Raw genomic sequence first — 8,776 nt, forward strand, 5'->3', positions numbered from 1 at the left:
TTTTAAGAATTCCTCAAGCTTTATCGTATGTGCTAAAAAGAGTATATTGGATACTCTGCGCCATTTCAGAGTTATAGTGACTTCTAGTGGACTTAATGGGCGCCCGAATATAAAACAAAGCATGCTGTAAAGAATAGACCAATTTTTCCAGGTAAAAACATAAACCTCATCCAAAATGCGAAAAAAGCGAAAATAGTTTAGCTACAGCACCCTCCTGTGGTTAGCCATTCAATTTTAACCCGTTTAATCCCAATTTTGCTTCAGACATAAAGCCCAGCTATTTTAACTGTTTGATCACATTCTTAGGGTTACTATTATGCATAAAAAAATACTTATACAACACTGAAAGGAATACTGAGATAAAATACAAAAAATAAAATAAATACAACCATCAATGTATTTCAAAATTGTTACTTTATTGTAACATATAACACAAAATTGTTATATTAGTGCAGTATTACAACATCAATATTGTAGCTTATTTGTAACATTTTGAACTTTTAGTCTGGTGCAATATTTTGTCATTGCAACATTGTAGTGCAGCTTTTCACTAACAAATGCACCTGGATTTATATGTATACACAGGGGCGCCGGACTGGGGGTAAAAACCAGTACTGATTACCAGGGCCCCAAGGAAGAGAGGGCCCTTGAAAAGTCTGCAATATATATTTTCAAAGGGGAGGGGGGCCCATTAGGACTGCCTATGCGGGCCCGGGATCTTGTGCAGCGCCCCTGTGTATACACCTAAATTCACCATTATCCGATAAGTCACAAATGTGACCATCAATATGTTTACTCATTCTATAACAACAGTCAACAAAACTTTATAATTGTGAACTCATATATTAAACTCTAGACACCTTAAAGATAATTCAGACCAAAATCTTTGTTATATCTTTATGTTAACATACTTTACTAGCCTTTTGTTTTGGAGCTGTGATGTAGTTATCATCTCATGGTGCAAAATAACCTGCTCTGGTCATGTGATAATTTGCATTAACCATGTGAAAGTGCTCATATTTATCAGAGATCCTTTTTTTTTCTTCATATTTGCAGGAAATGCACACACACAAAAAAATTGTATATCTTTCTAAAGCTTTCCACCAAAGTACAAACACGAAGAAAGAAAAGTAAGAAAGCAAGGAGGAAGGAAGGAAGGATGGAAGAAAGAAAGAAAGAAAGAAAGAAAACAATAGGACCACCATTAAATAAATAAAGCAAAATATCAAATGAACCGAAGCGGTACTTAAAAGCAAATTATTTTAGGTCTGAATGGGACTTAATATCATCTACTGTGATCAATAGTGCGGGAAAATGTGAGCTGTTTAAGCAGCCGTTTCTATGGCAATTTCTGAGCTGAGCTCTGAGCAAAAAAAAAATAATAATAAAAAAACTGCACATTTACGGAAGCCAGTGGACGTCACATGAGCTCGTGCTCGGACATGGAGGCGTGGACAGTACACGTATTTTTTGGCGGACAAACGCGCCTCAGCGCTCAGTGCCTTTGTAAGCGCGCAGAAATCTTTTGAATTTGTAAACATACCGCGCCCCTACTAAGCAAAATGCGCGGATTCACATGGCGCTCTTCTGCACAAATACACCACTTCATCGCCTGACCGGCTAAACGGCCTGCTAACACACTCGGATGAACCGTGACTGGCAAGCATGCATTTAACTTATCCTTTTGACTGACACTGTCTGCCTTTAAAACAAAGCGACGTTGGTTTACTGCTAGCGCTGCTTGTTTGTAAGCTGTCAGTTACATTGTTACAATACAAACCCTTGCTAGTGCATACTGGATATTGTGTTTATTTACATTAGTGACAGCTCTGCTACTGAAATGACGCTTTTCAATAAACATCAATTAATCCAGTGACACTAAAACAGATTTTGTCAACAAATCCCTTTAAGAATAAACAGTAGATACCGTCTGAACTCTTCACCGCAGCTCAAATGAACGGAAAAGTCCTACCAGACACTCCGATAGCTGTAGACTGCTGCAGCTCCGTAAGTGCCATCACGTCCGTCTGTTCTTCTTGTCTCACATGCACGCGGATCACACCTCTGGCCTGTCATCCACCTGGAGTCACAGGCCCATATACTGCTCTCCTCTCACTGCCAGACTGCTCCAGCGCAAACTCAAGGTGAGGCCAAGCAAGCTGCTCTGATGGTTGTCCGCCGGGTAAATTTGAAAGAAATATAATTATTAATAACAATAACAACACTGTTGTATATCAAAGTCGTCTATATATATATACATACATACATATATATATATATATATATATATATATATATATATATATATACGAGGTTGTCTGCCGGGTAAATTTGAAAGAAATATCATTATTTTTAATGTGTGTGTGTGTGTGTGTGTGTGTGTGTGTGTGTGTGTATATATATATATATATATATATATATATCACTAAACTGGAATTATTTTTATAGTGAACAGTGCTTTACAAATAAATGTGATTCTAATTAAATAATAGTGGGTCAAAAAATATAATACTAAATAGTCAATATAGTAAGCATGTGCTTTGGTTTAAGTACAATCACCATATAAAAGGTTTATTTAATTAAAATAATAAACATACATGTCTATAATATCCCACTTTTTCTCACTTAGTATAAATTACACATATTTTGGGGGTTAGAGATTCGGACTCGTAACCCTAAGGTTGCAGGTTTGAGTATTGTACCACTAAGGATTGTAGGTGGGGGAAGTGAATGTACAGTGCTTTCTCTCCACCTTCGATACCACATCTGAGGTGCCCTTGAGCAAGGCACCAGACCCCCAACTGCTCCCCATACTTGATGTGTTCTCAAGTGTCCAAGAGCGCAAGTGTGGGTATTTGGACAGGGCAACATTGATGTTTAATCCTCCACGAGTCCTAAAATCCAGATGAATTCATAAATGCACACTTTTGTCTGTTATGTAGCTGAAACCTGAAGAAATTACAAACTGTGCCCTGTTTTTGTGTTCCACAGGTCAAAGAGAAATGGATTCGTCCATTGGAGATTGGGGAAGCTCACATGTTGTTGCTAGATGATCTTGGAAAAGAACGACTGACCGTTACTCTAATAGATGCCAACCACTGTCCTGGGGCAGTTATGTTTCTCTTTGAGGGATACTTTGGCACCAGACTCTACACTGGTGTGTGTGGGGAGGAGAAAATGAATATTATGCAAATGTGCTTTAATCTCATAGTTTTTCTTAAGACAGAACGTTATTGAAATTCACTGTCAAATACTGAGATCACATTTGAATTATACTCCTATTGTGTATCTTATCTCAGGTGATTTCCGTTACACACCATCTATGCTCAGAGAGCAATGTCTGAGGAATACCACTACCATTGATGTGCTGTATCTGGACAACACAAACTGTGACCCCACTCGAGCCGTCCCTTCTCGTCAACGAGCCACTCAACAAATTAAAGAGATCATTAGGGCTCATCCTGGATACGCTGTGGTTATTGGTGAGACTCTCACACTTGCAAAACTTTCAGAGTATTTCATGTGATAGAATGCTTTATGTTCAGACAAAAAAAAAAACAAAAAACAATGAAACAGATTTAAATCCGTTCAGGCAATAAAGGCCTTTTTACATCAAGTAAGATAAGTAGGCTTTAGTAATCATTCTAATTCCTTGAGAATTGACACGTCCACACTACAGCTGTAATGATAACCATATAGAGGAATGATATGTTAAAATCAATTTGTTAAAATTAATTTCTGATTCAAACTAACTTTGTTCTTTTGAACTTTCTATTCATCAAAGAAAAACTTTCAGTTCATTCTAAAAATAAATGCATAAAAAAAAAATAATAATAATTCCAGAAGAACGGTTTCAATGCTGATAATAAGAAATGTAAGCACCAAATCAGCATATTAAAATTATTTCTGAAGGATCATGTGACACTGAAGACTGAAGTAATGGCTGCTGAAAATTCTGTTTGCCTTTTTGCCAATTCTTTGCCATCACAGGAATAAATTACTTGAATTACTTACTATGGTGAGCATAAGTATGGAAGCCTGTTTCCACCACTGAATAAAAAATAAAAAAGGTAATTAATAGATAAAGGCAAAAAAAAATCTGAATTGCAAGTTTGTATCAGGGAATTCTGAGAAAAAAGGTCAAGAATTGTGAGATGAAAAGTTGCAATTACCTTTTACATTTTTTTTATTCAGTGGCAGAAACGGGTTTCTGAAGTGACTGAATTAATCTCAATGAATCTCCATTGCAATAATTATTAAGAGTCTGTTACTGTTATTAGGTCTTTACTCTCTGGGTAAAGAGTCTCTGCTCGTGGAGCTGGCTATGGAGTTTAAAACATGGGTGGAGGTGGATAAAGAGCGTCTGGAAACCTTGCGTGTTCTGGAGCTCCCTGACGTTTTCACCACTGACTCTGGTGCGGGCCGCATTCGTGTGGTCTCTCAGTCTATGATCAATGCTTCCAACCTGCAGGCGTGGAATAAAGTGCAGCCTACCATCGCTATATTGCCCACCAGCCGCCCCATGATCTCCTGTCACACTAATGTGTATGTGGTGCCTTACTCTGACCATTCTTCCTACCAGGAGCTGGAGGACTTTGTGTCGGCCCTGCGTCCCGTCTCACTGGTGCCCATCGTGGGCAACTGTCTACCATATTTTTCTTCTCTTCTAAACCCCTGTAGGAAAAAGCCCAAAGAGGTGGTGATTCCAGAGTCGGTCAAGCACTACATGATGACCAATTCTAATATTCAGTCCTCCATTAATGGCATTACAAATATACTTCAAAAAACCTCGCGGCCAGAGTCTCGTGGGGTAGTGTTCGAATCTCCAGAGTCCAAAATAAGCCGACTTAGTCACGATGATGGGGATTCTGAGACGGATCAAGACTCCGACTGCATTCTTCTAGACATGAGCACCAACTCCTACTCTCTCGAGAGCAGCCCACACAACAAACGTTTGAAACCCATCCAAGTTGCATCGGAAGATGTCGTCACAATTGGCAGCAGCCTTCCTTCAGATGACAATGAGTCTGTTAGTACACTTACAGATGTAAGATCATCTGACCACAACTCTGTGTACCAATTAGAGCACGAAAGTCAGACGAAGTCATCCAAGGGGAAGAGTCCTCAAATGGGCTGCACCAATTCTAGAGAGAGGTGCTCTTCGATGGACAGCATCAGTGTTCACGACCAAACCTGTATTACTGCTGCACTCACACCCCCAGAAACACGTTCGGTGACCGCTGCCTTGACCTTCACATTACAGCGAGAGCAGATTGAGCAGTTGCTCCTTGAGAACTTCATCATACCTGCTGAACAACTTAAAGGTGACCAGATGTTGTGGAGAGTTCGTGAAGAGATTCGCCTTACTCCGGTTGATCTTCCTAAGCCAGCTGGTGATCCTCTTGAAGCAGCTATAAAGACATTCAAATCTAAATGCGATGAAGCAAGCACTTAAAGTATGTGTAATGTTAATGTGAACGTTTAATTATCATGTATCATTGTAATTTAGATTTCAACAGTATTGTGGTTAAATCTACAAATCATTAACACTGTGCCAAGTACTTACTCTTTTTCACATTGTTATTCTGCATTTCTTTTGAGCCAAAAACTGCTGGTGTTATTGTTAATCCTGATGGTATTATTTTCACAATGTGGATGCTGAGGTTCAACACGTTTTGCATGCATTTGTTATGTAGCATCACAAAGCACCTTACTGTGTATTAGTTTTCAGATGAAGAAAAAAAAATCCTATTAAAAGTGTTTCTTGTTCTTCTGGGTCAAAATTGAATTATTTACAAATCAGCTTTTTGCTTGTGATAAATTTTATTTAGGTTTTACGCAAAGGATAAGAATTTTGTAGACCTTCTGAACAATAAACATTTCCGTTTTTGTGTAGAATAACATCCAAATAACCTTATCTATTTAATGTGAGAAATGTTATGCAGAAAGAAACCGATGGGCATGAGATGGAAAATCCTGTGCATGTGACACTTAACAGACCAATCATTTCAAGGTTATTAAAGAAATAGCTCTTGTTGGTATTTCCAAATAAGCATCAAATTCTTTGTAATATTCTTTTTGAATTATACAGCCTATGATTTTTTTTTAGCTTCTCAGTGCATTAAACATTAACAGGATAAAATGCCCTTAAGTAATACTTTGATTAATCTGCCATCTATCTTCTTTAGGTCAGTGACTCTCAAAGAGATTTCACTTTTGCACCATTCAAATCAGACACATTGTTCACACTTTTCACAAGAACTAGTGAAGCTTGTGTGCAGTGGATTCTCATTTTAGTATTCTCTTTTGTGTTTAATCTCTGAAGCAAAAAAAAAAAAAAAACTAATGTATTGCTCCTCATATGTCTTTAAAAGACTTTAATGCTATGTGTTCCAGGGGAGGTAAAGTCATGGGATGACATGAAGATGATTAATATATATATTGTTTTCTTTTGGGACCGAGATAAAGAGAGAACTGTTTTAGGCTGTGTGAATTGGTTTAACCAGCAGGTGGCGGAGTAGTATAATACTCTAATACACAGCCATATATTGACTATAGTAATGTGGAATTAATGCAGGAAAATATACAGAATTAATCTGATTGATTTTACAGTTACCTACAAAAAGTTAGAAATGGTGTTTTTATGATAGTACTGATTATGTGCACAGCATAATTCTACAAAATTTTGAATAAAATCTAATCCTAATACTATTTGTTTAAATTGAAATGACTGTTTGTAGTAAATTAACATCCTATTGACAGTCTGATTAGATTAGCAGACATTAGAGAAGCAGCCCTTCTTCATGATGGGTATGAGTCTAAAAAACCTTCAACCAGTTACACAGAAAAAAAACCACTATCAACTACACTGATGTCTGTGACAGATTCATCAGTTTTATCAGATATTTCTGTCTCCTCAGATAAACGTTTATGTTCAAAGAAGAGACAGCCTATTGAAAATTTCACCTAAACAATTCCTGTGTGTGAACGGATTATCCTCCATGTCACTGATATCACTGCCTCATATTCAGAGAGCTATGAATAGAATAAGAGCGGATCAATGTCTAATTTATTTTCATCATACCTCAGATTAAGAAGTCAGAGGTCTGTGATTTAGTATTCACCAGCTTTTGACAATACCTGTAATACATATTTAGGTAGTCCAAACACTTCTGTTTACCATTTTATCCATTGTGGGATTGCGTGTAAATGATTGGGATTGCATGCTGCTGTGCGAGGAGATATATGACTAAAGCCAGGCTGTCCTATAGCCATGATGTTTAATTCACATCTGGTTTCTTCACACACTCATATGCTCATAAAGGATGAATGGTTTGATGCATCATGGGGACTCTCTGCATTCCAGATGAGGCTAAATCCACATAAAAAAAATGTTCTCTCCAAACTGATCCAGCACAGGCATCTTTACATCAGCATAACATCCCGGACTGACGGCCAACCGCTACAGGGAAACAACAGACTGACTCATAAAAGCCAATGAGAGAATTATCGGTCTAAATGTGTAATTCAATCGGTCCCTCTGAGTTACCACTGGATGGTAAAATGTTAGATTGGATAGTAATAACATTTTCGACATCAAATCCTGTTATTTTGTGATTCAAGTGAATTCTTTAGTATCTTACAAGTATTCAATAACCAAATCTGGGGGGCTGCACCTTGAAGAGGAACAACTTTGCACAGCAGCAGTAGTGAGCGTTTATGATTTGACTGATGGCTGGTGTATAGAGTAAAAATAAGAACCACATTTACAGTACTAGCAGCTTGCTTGCTATCCCTCACTTTTTATAAATAGAGACTCACTCGAGCTCACACACATTATTAACTTTTGATCACATTTACCACTGTTCCCAGAGCAGATTTTGTAACATGTTGGTTGCCTGAACTTGCTGCATTGACTAACAGAAAACTTCTCGGTTTGAACATGACTTCTATGTGAGCTGTGCTTTATTCATTGCAAGACGTCTGATAGAATACAATGGCATTTTGTGCCCACAAGATCCTGCTGGAATCGCACTAATATGACAGAACCTTTACGCAGTATTCTCACACTGATGGAGCTGCCTGACCTCGAGTCCACCAACCTTGCAGCAGAACCAATGAAAGCCTCTGACTTTTGTGTCTGTAGGAGAAGCAAAAGACAAACAGAAATAAACAATGCATTTTCTCATGGTCTGCAGAAGGGCAGCAGGACAGACCTAATAGCTTGTACGTCCCATTAGTTCATGTTGGACACTGCCAGTTAAAGGAGTCAAACATGGGCAAGGCATTTACACTGAGTGCCTTGAGGAGGAAAAAAAAAAATGTTAAAATGTCACTGACCCATCCTGCAGGAGTAGGATGGTATTTTCTGGCTGGTGTACAGTTTTGTTTTATTCTTTTATCCATTTGACCTGTAGGTCTATCCACATAAACAGGTAACAAACAACAGTTTCGGTCCTCAAATCTGATTGGCCAAGTGGTGTTTAAATATCAGCACTGGGACTTTTTATTGTTAGTATCCAGTGTTGGTTAATAACTAGTTTTATGTAGCGGTGTTACGTAATTAAATTACAAAATAAATTGCCTGTTTTTAAAGGGGGGGGGGGGGGTGAAATGCTCGTTTTCACTCAATATCCTGTTAATCTTGAGTACCTATAGAGTAGTACTGCATCCTTCATAACTCCAAAAAGTCTTGTTTTATTATATTCATAAGAGAAAGATAGTCTGTACCGATTTTTCCCGGAAAAACACGACCAGCTGGAGGCGTGACGTGTGG

At 38.0% G+C, this 8,776-nt stretch overlaps 1 pseudogene; it reads left to right on the forward strand.

Moving 5' to 3' along the window:
• Positions 1 to 1,953: 1,953 nt before the first annotated feature.
• Positions 1,954 to 5,769, forward strand: LOC113085838 (5' exonuclease Apollo-like; annotated as a pseudogene).
• The last annotated feature ends 3,007 nt before the right edge of the window (positions 5,770 to 8,776 follow it).

This window comes from Carassius auratus, unplaced genomic scaffold (genome assembly GCF_003368295.1).
Source record: "Carassius auratus strain Wakin unplaced genomic scaffold, ASM336829v1 scaf_tig00042427, whole genome shotgun sequence".
Lineage (NCBI taxonomy): Eukaryota > Metazoa > Chordata > Actinopteri > Cypriniformes > Cyprinidae > Carassius > Carassius auratus.